The 14,206-nt window shown below is 45.9% G+C and overlaps 2 pseudogenes; one reads left to right on the forward strand and one right to left on the reverse strand.

Moving 5' to 3' along the window:
* Positions 1 to 8,226: 8,226 nt before the first annotated feature.
* On the reverse strand, positions 8,227 to 10,046 carry LOC125506345 (annotated as a pseudogene).
* Positions 10,047 to 11,275: 1,229 nt separating this feature from the next.
* LOC125507565 lies at positions 11,276 to 13,609 on the forward strand (annotated as a pseudogene).
* Positions 13,610 to 14,206: the final 597 nt, after the last annotated feature.

The following is a 14,206-nucleotide window of genomic DNA, read 5'->3' on the forward strand; positions in this document are numbered from 1 at the left end:
TGCAATGTGCAGGACAGAGGCCGACGTAAGATTGTGCAGTTGGAGGCCGTAGTACTCCAGGAGACCTCGGAGGAAAGGGTGGATTGGAAATCCGATGCCTCTTAATAAAAAATAGACGAAGAACACTTGTTTCCCCCTGGTTGGATTGGGGAAAGTTTCCGCCAAGGCTTTACCAGTGAAAGAGGTTAATCCTGCTCGAACGGGGACTCGATCCATGGGGGGCGGGGGAGGAATCCCTGCTTTTGGAGCTTAACCAACTGTTCATGCGATACTGAACATCTCTCCCAATCGCCTTTTTCGGAGCCACGAGGGCGGGAGGAGGAACCGGGAGAGCTAGCCATGTTTGAATGGTTTCTCCTCCTAGCGAGCTCTAAGAATTTTCTGCCTGGTGTAGAAAGGCATCTGAGATCCAATCCCTTTAAATAGATGCCTTTTTTCATGGCTGGGGTGTTATGTGTAAAAAATACTCTGACCTTTTGTATTCGCTCGACACATGGAAGCGGAAGCAACGGAGGCGCAGAAGCGGAAGGATATGACATTAAATGAAAATCCGGGTATAACTCTTCAGGTCAGATGCTTTGAAGTATTTGGAGGAGGAACCAGCCTTGCAATGTCAAAGACAATCTGCGTGCTGGACACATCATCATTGAAGCCTGGTTCGGGGGCTACTAAGGGAGTCCTGGATTAAGGGCGTTCGGGCTATGTGACGTGGGCCAGACTAATGGGCCATGAAGATACAAGACAGAAGACTTCCTCCCGTGTCCGGATGGGACTCTCCTTTACGTGGAAGGCAAGCTTGGCGTTCGGATATGAAGATTCCTTCCTCTGTAAACTGACTCTGTACGACCCTAGGTCCCTCCGGTGTCTATATAAACCGGAGGGTTTAGTCCGTAGAGGCAATCTTTATCATACATGCTAGACAACTAGGGTTTAGTCATTACGATCTCGTGGTAGATCAACTCTTGTGACCCCTATACTCATTAAAGTCAATCAAGCAGGGCGTAGGGTATTACCTCCATCAAGAGGGCCCGAACCTAGGTAAACATCGTGTCCCTTATCTCTTGTTACCATTGATCCTTAGACACACAGTTCGGGACCCCCTACCCGAGATCTACAGGTTTTGACACCGACACATACCTCCCTGAGCATTTCGAAGACCTCGGGGCAGATATTCAATTACTTCATCTCCTCCTTTCTTCAGGTTGGCCAACTCCAATGCCTTCTTCTGCTGCAATGTCAAATTGAAACATAAAACAAACTAAGCATCCTCTTACAAACATCTATGAGATCGTTAATACTGAATTGCATAATTGGATTAAAATAACAACACATGATTAAGGGGATTCCGATTTGTTTATCATGATTTTCAAAAAAATCTGAAACAACCTACATTCAAGACTAAGATTCAAAGAAGAAGATTCACCATACAGAGAGATGAAGATTGACATGAACAAGTTCAAATCAATCTGGGGCACCCTGAAAGGGCTGGGTTAGGATGCTGGCTACTCAAGACGACGAGCCTCAGACAAGCCCAGATAAAGATACAAAGCTGAAGAGGCGACTTATCAGATGAGCCAGATTGAGCCCAAGGTCAGAAGATGGTGCGTGGCCCAAAAGTGTAAGTCACCCAAAGGCGGCTTGCCGTGGAAGGCAAGGAGACTTAGGATTAGGGTTGGTCACGAAGCAAGACCCGACCCGGACTCTTGTAAACTGGCGGCCTCGACCTGTATATAAAGGCGAGTCCCCGGCATAGATTAGACAGGTTACTATCAATCCAGTACTAGGTCTAGCGATTCCGCTTCCTCGTAAGCGATACTCGAGTAATAAGCAGAAAGGCAGGAGTAGGTTTTTACCTCCATTGTGAGGGGCCGAAACTGGGTAAATCGTGTCTCTCGTCCCGCTTAACCCCGACAAGCTAATCACCATTCCAATGGCCTGATGCTTAAGTCCTAATTCTAGGACATCTGTCGTCACAGAACCACAACAGTTCGGGTAGGCCCGATTTAAGTCCTGTAAACAAAATTTTACTCTTTGACCGGTGCTAGAGATGCTTTTATATCGTTTGTTGTCGTGGCCTTATTTGTTAAGCGGTGCGAAAGTCCGTTTCAAGAATACACTGCTACCCACATTGATTATTATTTCTTTTTTTGTGGGTTCATTGATTATTATTTCTGGTAGGGTACTAGATATATACACACGCAACAAATGGTCACGTCACTGCCAAAAACTACATGCATCCATCCCAGGCACAAACAAGCAGTTATTTTCAGTTTGTCATCTTGCACAGATAAGCAATGGACACAACGCTTTTGTTCCGTTGCATCATCCCCGTCACATCACATGCATGTACCCGATAGCTCATCCGGATAAAAGATTAGGGGGTGTTTGGTTCCAGATACTTTTTTGTGTTGGGATTAGAAAAAATCCCTAGCAAACTAAACATGATGGGACTTGTTTGGAACGTTTTGCTAAAAGTTCTTAGAAACACCTCTTTAAAAGTCTTTTTTAAAAAGTCCTAAAAACTAAAAAGAGTTCTATGACTAGAGAACCAAACACCACCTTAACTAAATCCCTCTGAAATCTCTCAGATAGCGAGACCCACGATCTAATCCAGCATATTCCACCGATCTGTCAGCAGTCAACACTCGTCACGCACGGCGCCGATGGACATGCAAAGACTTGCGTTCGTCGCCGAGCAGCATGCACATGATTAGGCTGATCATAATGAAAGTATTATAGATAGTATCATGCATGTCAACTAAACAATATTGACGAGGTGGCATAGAATTAAATGATAAAAGAGATGCTTGAGTATCATATCATGATACCGTATCATATTAAATGATGTACTACTCTGTGTCATGCATGGCAATAAATGTAGTCCTATATGATAACAACATATGATACCATGCATTACGGATGTAGTATGATACACTAGTATCATACGCATGATGTTAGTATATGATACTCCCCATTACAACCAGCCTTAACCAGTACTCCGGTTGCTCGCCAATCCATCGATGACCACGTCGACAGGCAGGCAGCAGCCCGGCCGACCGAGACAGCTCCGACAGCTTGAAAAGGATAAAGTCCATTTAAAACCCTAAACTTGTAGAGGTTGGGCGAAACGAACCCTCAAGTCGAAATCCTGGTCGATTGCATGCTGAATACGCAATCCCCCTTGCATCGTTTGGCAAACAGGGATTGTCGACGTGGCAAAGGATGGCCGGGATCCGTGGCATTTAGCACGGCGCACATTCTGCTCCCCATTGGGCCGGCCCGCTATAGTCTTTTTTCTGTTTCTTTATTCATTTTGTCTATTTCCTTTTTAATTCATTTTACTTCTCTTTTGTATTTATTTTTTGTTTTGTAGAATTTGAATTTTGTTCGAAAATTCAAGAAAATGTTGAGAATTTCAAAAAATGATCACATTCTTTATTTTTGCTTACAATTCAAAAATGTTTACCGGGTCTAATAAATATCCGTGTATTAGGAAATATGTTCGCCTTTCAAAAAATGTTCGATTTCAAATTTTGTTCGGGGGTATGAAAAAAAATCCTATTTCAAAATCTGTTCTCACTTTTTTTAAAGTTCCTATTTTCAATTTTGTTCCAGAGTTTCGAAATTTTAAAAATGATGGTGCTTCAAATTTTGTTTGCAATTTTAAAAAAATGTTCCTGTTTTCAAATTTTGTTCTAGAGTTCCAAAATTTTAAAAATGATCGTGCTTCCAATTTTCTTTGGGAGTTTCAAAATTGTTCGCAAATTTTAAAAATATTCATGTTTTCAATTTTTGTTCTTTCGTTTCAAAAAAGTTCCCTGTTCTCATTAATGTTCGCATAGCAAGAAATTGTTTTGGAATTTGAAATATGTTTGCGTTTTCAAAATAAATGTTCTTGTTTTCAATTTTTTGGGGGAGTTCAAAAAATGTTGCCGTTTCCAAACATTGTTTGAGCTTGCCAAATTTTACTCACAGTATTTAAACGTGTTTGCGGTTTCATACAACAGTCATGATTTTTTAAATTTTAAAAATGTTCAGGCCCAGTGCACAGGGCGCCTTGGCCCACCAGCCAGATGAATCCCAGCCACGTCAACGTTTTCATGCTTCAAAGGATACTAGGTTCGATTTAGACCGAAATTTCATAGTTCAGGGTACAATCAACCGGGATTTCGACTAACCTCTATGAGTTTAGGATTTTAAAATAAACTTTTTCCGCTCGGAAACGAAGCGGATAACACAGCGAAGACGCCGGCCGCGCACGCGACGCGTCCACGTTACCAGCAAACAGCTACGCCCACATATCCCATCGTAGCTTTGCCCGCCGCGGACATCCCCCACTAAACTAGTAGGAGTGGTAGAAGAAACCAGATGGACCGACCACCAGCTTTTGGATTGATTTGAATTGCTTACCACATATGTCACATGGTAGACCGACCACCAGCTAGCCCGGCCTGTATGCACAACGCGGATAGGCAAAGCCTCTACACCGAATTCCTTCGGTTGCTACAGGAAATGCTCTAAAATCGGCGTCGTCGGCGGGGTGGGAGCGCGTGCGGCCGCGGTCAACGCGCGCCGCTGTTTTCCAGGGCGAAACCAGCCGTGGATCCAGCACACCCCGCGCAGCTGATCGATCGGCGCGCCCTGACACGGTGACATCCCCTCCAATCTGTCCCGGCGCGGCGGCGCCCGTGAGCCCGAGGGCGCTGCACGTATGCGCGCCCGGCCCGCTCGCGCCGTGCCGTCCCTGTGTGTACTGTGAGGCTGTGAGCTGCCGCTGCCCGTTGCGGTAGACTCATCAGGCCAGGCCTTGGATCATGCGCGTACGCAAAGCATCTCCGTTTGGATATTTGCTGCAGTGCAGCCGCCGGCTCTTGCATAAAATTGTTGGACCGACCCGCCGTGGCGACATGGATCATCAAGTGCACGGGGACACGAATAATAATGCATGCGTGCAATTCTGGTCCGTAGTGCGTGCGCGTTGTTTTTTTTTATCTCCATGCATGAGTCACGATCGATCCGAAAGCTCATCAAGATGATCGAGGACCAGGACTAGTTAGGTACTCCCTCCGTTTTTATTTAGTTCACGTATTAGTTTTGGTCAAAATCAAGTTTTATAAAGTTTGACAAAGTTTATAGACAAAAATATTAGCATATACAATAAAAAATCAATTTCATGAGAATCATTATTGAATGTACCTTCACATCATATAGATTTGTTATGTTAAATGTTCATATTTTTTCTATAAACTTGATCAAATTTTACGAAGTTTGATTTTAATCAAATCTAATATGCAGAGTAAATAAAAATGAAGAGAGTACCCCAAATCTGCCAGACAACGAGACCCACACGACCCAGTCCATCTTTCAGGACTCGTCCCTTACGCAACCGGGCGGCATGATCGAGCTAATATTCACACCGGCCGGTTGCGTCGCCAGCGCAGCGATCACCACGCTGGCCCGGTCGAGACGGCCACGCTGCTTGCGCAGCTCCGATCACGGCGAAAACGCGGGCGGCGCACGCGACGTGCGCACATCTATCGATCCCGTCCTAGCAGCTCTGTCACGGTGGCCCGAGTTGCCAAAACGGCAAAGGTATCTCTCTTTCATTTCATCATCATTATTACTCCCTCCGTTTCTAAATATTTATCTTTCTAGTCAATTCAAATTAACTACCACATATATTCGTATGTAGACATATTTTAGAGTGTAAATTCACTTATTTTGTTTTTTACGTAGTCACTTGTTGAAATATTTAGAAAGATAAATATTTAGAAACGGAGGAAGTAGTAAAAAAAACAAGTTTCATTAAAGAAGGACAAGATCACTGATTATTAGTCCCAATGCCAACTCGCCCTCCGATCCGGCCCAATTGCTTTCGCTCGGTGATTGGCGCTGCGAGGCAGGCCAAGGCCTCGATCGCCGCCGGCGACAGGCCAAAACCAACATGGACGATAATTGAAAAGCCGCATGCATGCAACCAAAGCTTCGAAAAAGTTAGGCTGCCTGTAATGAAAGTATCATAAATAGTATCATGCATGCCAACTAAACAATTTAGATGAGATGGCATAGAATTAAATGAAGAAAGAGAGGCTTGAGTATCATATTATAATACCGTATTATATTAAATGATGCGCTACTTTGTGTCATGCATGGCAATAAATGTAATCCTTTATGATAATAAGAAGGTGTTTGGATACTCTCTAGTCATGTGACTAGTAGTAGACAGACTAAAAGTTTTTAGTTAGGCCCTGTTTGGAAGGTGACTACTACTAGTCAGCATTAAATGTCTCAGTATTAAATTCTTCTCTCTCCCTTCCATTTATCTCTCTTCTCTCCCTTGTGCAACAGCAACTACCGCTATACTCCCGCGCAAGGAAGGAAAGCAGCAAAGTCCCGTTCCTTTTCTCCCTCACGCCATGCAACAGCAGCTCTCAATACCTTTTTTTTCTCTCCTCACGCAAGCAACACAAGCACCAGACTATCCCTCACGAAATTGTCCCATAAGGAAATCAAAACTGTCCACACATAAGAAAACTAAAATTGTCCCATAACGTTACATGTTGGAAACGAAATAAATAACATCAGAAATTTCTCAATGCCTGTTGAACAAACCATCAGCAATCGTATCTCTCACTCGATTCATATCCACTGAATCTAGCTCCATTTCTTCACCCCTAGTGTTACGACGCCTCCTCCTCCTTGTTTCCTCAAGGAGAGGTTGATAACTCTTATCATTGTCACACCTATCGAATTCCTTGTCCGCCAAATGACTTTCACGAATAAAATTGTGCAAGGCCATGCATGCCACAATAATTTTTGTTTGCTTGCGTAGAGGATAACTTGGTACTTTGAAAAGAATCCTCCACTTATTTTTCAAGACTCCAAAACAACGCTCAATGACATTGCGTAGTCTAGAATGAGTATAATTGAAGTGCTCCTTTTTACCTCTCGGCATGGTGCCTTGATGGAACTCTTGAAAATGATACTTTTGGCCCCTATACGGTGCAAGATAACCCTGTTTGTTGGGGTAGCCCGAGTCAACAAGATAAAATTTCCCTGTTCATGGCAATGCATTTTAGCAAATGTCAATGTAAGGCACAAAACTATTGTACTGAGTATCAAGTTTCGTACCTGAAGGTGGATGTGGAAACTTGTGATCAAACCGGCTAAGAGCATCCTTGAATGGCCTCATATCATGGACCGATCCAGGCCACCCCGCAAGCACAAAAGTGAATCTCATGTCGAAATCACACACAACCATAACATTCTGACTACAGTAACCATGTCTGCTTAAATACTGTGGAACCTTGTTTGGTGGCACCACAACCGGCACATGAGTCCCATCTATTGCTCCAATGCAATCATTGAACCATGGGTACCACTGAGCACCTCTTAACCTTTCATGGACAACTCTAAATTCAGGATCTCGTGGCTTAATGATGTCAATGGAAAGCTTAACCATACATTCCAAAACTTTGTTAAACTTTCTAGTGACTGTCTCCATGGACCTGATAAACCGATTCTCAGCATGTCTAACAGATTGGGGAGATCCAACTATATATAAAAAGAGAGCTAAACTCTCAACTGATGACATTTTTTTGGTTGACTTCAGTCCATAAGACTCCACTAGCAGATTATGTAGTTTATCAAACACCAGTGGGTACATCCTAAACATTTTGTAGCAATTTGTTCTGTTTCCTAGAGTTCTCACTACCCATTCATATCCAGACTCTTTAGCTTTTAAAATTCTCCTTTCCCCTTTAACCATGAAACGATCCATGTAGTACATACCAAACATGTGGGCGACCATACCTAGTTTGTTGAGCCTCTGCCGCCTCAATTGAAGTAGTGCTAGCACTCTATTGGTCCTTGTATATTCTTCTTCCTCGTCACTAGAGTCATCATCTTCATCAGTCCTGTCCTCATCACTAGACTCATCATCTTGGTCTGTACTGTCCTCATCACTAGATTCATCATCATTCTGCAAGAAAAGCACAAACAAATAGAAATCATGAAGTCTACAGACATAATGAACATATCATCAACACATGCAAATACACAGATCGGTAGATAATAATTTGTCCAGAAACATAATGATTAAGGCCACATTAGTCCACAAATCATGTCATCCACGACTCAAGACACAAGAGGACACACATGACTCAAGACACAAGAGGACACACATGACTCAAGACACAAGACTAGCTGACACAGATCATTCTGCCTTCATATCTCGCCATCTGCTGCATACATGTTCTTTGCCCTGCACCATCTCTTCAACCATATCAACCTAGCTTCAGGGGTCTTCATGTTCTGGAAGACAGTTCTGTTGTGTTTCTCCTTGAATAAATCACAAGCAACAAAGTACTCAACTGACTCTTCTGATGCTCCACACTCAATGGCAAGGTTCTGACAGTTTTTTACTGACTGAGCACGTTCCTCACTTCTCCTAACCTTTTCATTGCCTTGGTTCACAAGAGCCTGCAAAATAGAGTCTGTTTTCTCACTTTCCTTCTCCAACTTAGTTTCAATGTCCTTCATATATTTTACAAATGGACCCCGAGTTTTGCCTTGAGTACGAGGCATGTTGTCTAAAGTTTTGCTTCTCTTTGAAGGACTACTAGCTGTACTCCTTAACTCTGAGCGGCTCCCTCTCTTTTGAGTGTTGGTACTCATAGGGCTGGACACAAAGCCTTCATTGCCATCCAGGTCATCATCATTATTTAACTCCAAACAATCTTCTGTCCCAGGAACATAAGCAGATGAACCATCCACAGCGACCTCATGAAATATCTCATGTAACAGGGGCATATACTCAGGGTTACCATTTCTAAATTTCTTGAGATTTGGTCTGTCCTGAAAAGAAATAATAGAAAGAAATCAGCATATATATCTTCTGTCATTGGAACATAAGCAAAAATGAACACTTGAAGGAGAGGGAGCAAGAATATAAGCAAAAATACCTTGATTTCTTTCTCCCACCAATCTGCAGTTGCCGTCACTTCGCCATCTAAGCCGCGGCCGCAGCCGGTTTGCTGCTGCAACCATACCCAATCATTGTACAAGCCCTTCAAGTTAGTTATTTTGTTCCTGAATTCCCTGCCTGGATGCCACAGCTTTGCCCTTTCCCAATATTTCTCCCTCATATTCTTGTACGCCTGAGGGCTCCAAACTCTACCAGCGTAATTGCCAGCATCTATTTCCTCACAAGCTATTTCACATAAAGTCAATGTATTTCTGTCTGTCCAGTTAGCCTTGCTTTTTGGCCTCTATTAAAAAAATGTATGAGAAAACAGAACAAGTACTATTTCAGATACTGTACTATTTTTGATAAATATGACAGAACAAGTAGCATGAACAAGTATTTTCTTTCATTTGTCCAAACTGAACACCTTGCTGCAGTTTCTACTTTCTACTTTCCACTTAACATACATTTATTCAAGCAAACACAACAATTGGACAAATATTGTACCTGGATATGCTGGTTCAGCATGCTGTCGTCTTCCTCTGCCTGAACATCTTCTTCAGCTGGTTCATCTTCTTCCTCAACATCTTCTACCATGATCGGTGCTGCCTGCCGCTGCCTGCCGCTGCCTGAGCGACTTGAACCAGCACCACCTCGTTCCGACGTCGCGACGACCTACTTGGCCCGACGACCCTGCCGCTGCGCCACGCCGTCCGTCCGCTGGAGGGGCACACCATGGCCGGCCGCACTCCCGGGATGAAAAAGGTGCGTGTACATGCCCATGTTGGGGTAGGAGGCGGCGACGGCGGAGTTGCCGTTGAGGTCGATGTTCTCCAACCCGATGGGAGCGCGGAGCCCCCCGGCCACCGAGCCGCGGCCGAGCCCCCCGGCATCGAGCCGCGGCCGAGCCCCCCTGCCACCGAGCCGCGCTCGAGCCCCCTACCACCAAGCCGCGGCCGGCGGATCCCCGGAGACGAGGGGGCGTCATCCCCCACCCGTCCTCGTCGATGTGGTGCACCGCAGCACCGGAAGACGCCGTCTGCGAGAAGAAATCGAAGGGGAGTTCGTCGTCGCCGTCCATGGTACGGACGCGGGAGCGCGGCGCGGCGGAGTGCTGCGGGCGCGGCACGGCGGAGCGCTGCGGGCGCGGCGGGAGTACGGACACGGGAGCGGCGCGGCGGAGTGCTGCCGTGGCGGCGGAGTGCGGCGGCGGCGGTGGAAAGGGAAGCGGCGGAGTGGAAAGGGGAGCGGCTGCCCCCTGCCTGCGTGCGAAGGGGATGGGGCGGCAGATGCGTCGCCCGCAACAGGATGGGCCCGCCAATTAATTAGAGGAGAAAATTTAGTCACTTTTAGTTGGGGGTGGGGTGACTAGGGACTAAACTAGTTTTAGTCACCCATTAGTCAGGGGTGTTTGGAGGTTTACTGACTAAAAGTGACTACTACTAGTCTCTAGTCTCCAGTCACTAATGATCCAAACACCATCTAACATATGATACTATACATTACAGATGTAGTATTATAGACTAGTATCATATGCATGATACTAATATATGATACTCACTATTACAATCAGCCTTAAAATAACGGGGAGATTCCATTCCATTCTCAGGGTAGCTTGCCATTTTCAGCCTGACCAACCCGATGCAGCCAGCCAGCCGTGACCACATCAAGAGTGGCTAAATTTCGTGTTTTGACCATTTTTAAAACCTGATCAAGATCTAACCCTGCCTTATAATTTTTTTAGAATCTGATCATTTTCTTAACGTCAGGGTCCATGACGGTAGGGTTGCACGTCCTACCGCAAAAATAAATTAAGTATGAAACATAGTGCGTGCTCGCGTCTATCGCCGGACACCTTGGCGGTAGAGGTGCACAGGCTACCGTCAGCCTGTTTGGCGGCAGGGGTGTTTCCTAGCGCCAGAGACCAAGACGGTAGGCTGTTACACCCTACCGCCATGGACCTTGACGGTAACAAAAAGATCAGATCCTGACACTTTTACAAACTGAGGTCAAATCTCGATTAACTTTCAGATAAGGGTCAAAACATGAAATTTTGCCACCAAGAGTAACTAGCCAGTTGATGCCAAGGAATGATTGTCGGTTGGGTTTGTCACACCGCATTTAACTCCCAGGTTGTTTCCTTCCGTGATTCCCCTCCTGCCATTGGACTCTAGCTACCTGCAAGTTGGCCGTGTCGTGTGGACCTGTGGCAGTGCTATTGCTACTGCTAGCTACTGGCCGCGTTGCTTGCTAGGACTGGGACTGGGAGCACAAGCGTGAGGAGTTTGCCGGGAAAGAAATTAAGGGAAGCAAGCATATTCTAGAGCTGGTGCCTAGCTAGTAGAACTTGAGCGGCAGTCGGCATGGATCAGCTTGACGAGCAGTCCTTCCTCGACGAGCTCATGTCGCTGCGCCGGGAGGAGGCGCCGGCGCCGGCTCCGGCTCCGACTCCGTGGCAGGCGTATCCGGGCAGCGCCATGATGACGACGAGCGAACTTCTCTACTATGGTGGCGAGGACGTCGCCGAGGCGAGCAGCAGCATGGACTTGGCCGGACCGTTTCTTCCACAGTCCATGGTGCGCCACCGCATCGGCCGCACGAGGAATTCAACTTCGACTGCCTCAGCGAAGTTTGCAACTCTTACAGGAGCTGCGCCGGCGTCGTCCTTGGGCCTGGGGTCGTCCACGGGGCCGGCCAGGCGCTCGCTCAGGATCCACTGCACGACGCCATGGCGGAGGACGACCCGAGCGGCGGCAACCTGCATCGCGGTGGTGGGTCGTCGTCGTCCCCGGTGCCGTTCGTATTCGGAGCAGGAGGCGCCGGGGAGAGCTCGGAGATGACCAGGGGTGTCTTCTCCGGAGCCCACCCTAGAAGCAAGCTCAACGGCGGCACCACGTCCAAGAACCTCATGGCGGAAAGGCGGCGCCGGAAGCGTCTCAACGACCGCCTCTCCATGCTCCGCTCCATCGTGCCCAAAATTATCAAGGTGTGTGGCAAGTCGCAACTCGCACTGTCCTGTGACCTAATAATTAGTTAATTAACCTAGCTAGTGATTTCTTAATTTCTATCGAGTACCAGCTATGAATTTGAGTTGTGGACCTCGATCGAATCAATCGATCAATCTGTAGATGGATAGGACCTCGATCCTCGGGGACACCATAGACTACGTGAATGAGCTAACCGAGCGGATCAAAACCCTCGAGGAGGAGATCGGCGCCACGCCGGAGGAGCTGAACCTGCTGAACACGAGCAAGTTTGAAGTCTATATGTTCTTTCATTTGAGAGAAACAAAAAAGAAAAATCTTCTTATCGTAAGTTAGTTGAAGAGTACGGATCTCAAAGTAATGTTGGAGGGCTGAAGATAAGAGATTCCATGTAGCTCGGCCTACAAAGAAACTTTACGAGATGCCAATGAGGAATTCCACCAAGGTACACACATCGCTCAGGCAGCCACACATCAAATCACCTAGTTCACGATGATGCTCCCTAATTTTGAGGTTCTCTAGTTTATTTAATTGAGGTGTTCAATTTAGATTTGATTCATAATTTTGACCAGGTGTTGCTTTATAATATAAAGCAGAAAAAAACCCTTTTTCGTATAATTTTGACCAGGTCAACAATATCTCAAGGAGTTCTTTCATTCACTTGAGGACTTCTATTTTAAATTTGATTCACGATTTTGACCGAGTTAGCGATTTTTCAAATTAATTGGCACCAGCCAACCTGCAAACACAACAATCCCATGGACCCTCTCACCAGTGGCGGACCTACATAGGGGGAAAACCGTGTCATGGCCCGCGGCCCGCCCAGCTCCCAAAGAAAACAATGCAAAGTATGAGCCTGACCAGGCCATTTTGAAAAAAAATTGGGTGATATTCTTTAGATTGGCCCGACCTGCACTTAGTTTGTAGCTCCGCCACTACCTCCCACTACTAAAAGAAGCATCATATAGTATATACGGGGACCAATGTAAGAAATTTCCTCACATCAGTATGAGTTGATTAGCAGATAACACAAAATCACACCGTTAAAAATGCCCATAGAAACACCGTATTATATATATAGAAATAAAATACACTCCATCTTCCTCACCCGCGAAACCAATTTTTATCTATATGAAATCCTAACAAACAAATGACGCGGTGAAGCGTGCCCAACCCTTCTAGTCTGAACTGATTGTTACCCACCCAGTTTGTCATCGAGAAGCAGGGCAATGGCGAAACGAGGATCGGCATCTGCTATGCCACAAGCCCTGGCGTGCTGATCTCGACGGTGAGTGCGCTAGAGGTGCTGGGGCTGAAAATTGAGCAGTGCGTCGTCAGCTGCTTCGGCGACTTCACCATGCAGGCATCCTGCTCACAAGTCACAAGTGAAATATTAATAGTGTAATTTTTTGGTGGAGCTAAATTTTCCACTAATTTCTTGGCCGAATGCTGAATGTACATGTTTTTTGCACTATTATAATTCAATCGTCGATGCATGGTGTGTGGTGTTTATAGGAGGAAGGGGGGAGCCGAGTGACAAGCACCGACGAGATCAAGCAGGCACTATTCAAGAGTGCAGGCTATGGAGGAAGGTGTCTCTAGATCAGTCGAGCACGCCAATTCATCAAGCATGTAGCAGAACAAGGTGCATGTAATTCTGTAATCGTCAATGAGTTCAGTGTTTGCATATATTTGCTTGATATGTTTCGAAAAATATCTGCATGAGTCAACCATGCAGTGTTTATGTTAAATTTTTGAATAGTAGTACTATCTAAAGCTCAGCTGTTTGTGACCAGATTGTAATAGTTGGGCGTGTGTCCGTGAGTGTAATGCATGCATGTATGGAGTGGAATATTGGGATTTGGCCGACATGAAAATAGACCAACCTGTTGTTGCATTTGGTTGGGCACTGTTACAGCTTTTTGTTTCTTGTGTATGTTTAGCTGTTTCCTGACAACAATTGTTCGTCAAGTTTTGTTCCTGGGCTATACGAACTCAATGGTCAAGGATTGGGTACATATATGGGCACATATGAACAAGCACTAGTGCAGAACCGGGCAATAGCACCGGTTCGTAAGGCCCTTTAGTGCCGGTTTCGGAACCGGCACTAACATTTCGGCACTAAAGCCCCCCCCCCCCCCCCCCCCTTTTAGTACCGGTTCAGCACGAACCGGTGCTAAAGGGCAACCACGTGGCACGAGTCAGCTCCGGGGGCCGTGAGCCCTTTAGTACCGGTTGGTAACACCAACCGGTACTA

The sequence above is a fragment of the Triticum urartu genome, chromosome 5 (assembly GCF_003073215.2).
Source record: "Triticum urartu cultivar G1812 chromosome 5, Tu2.1, whole genome shotgun sequence".
Lineage (NCBI taxonomy): Eukaryota > Viridiplantae > Streptophyta > Magnoliopsida > Poales > Poaceae > Triticum > Triticum urartu.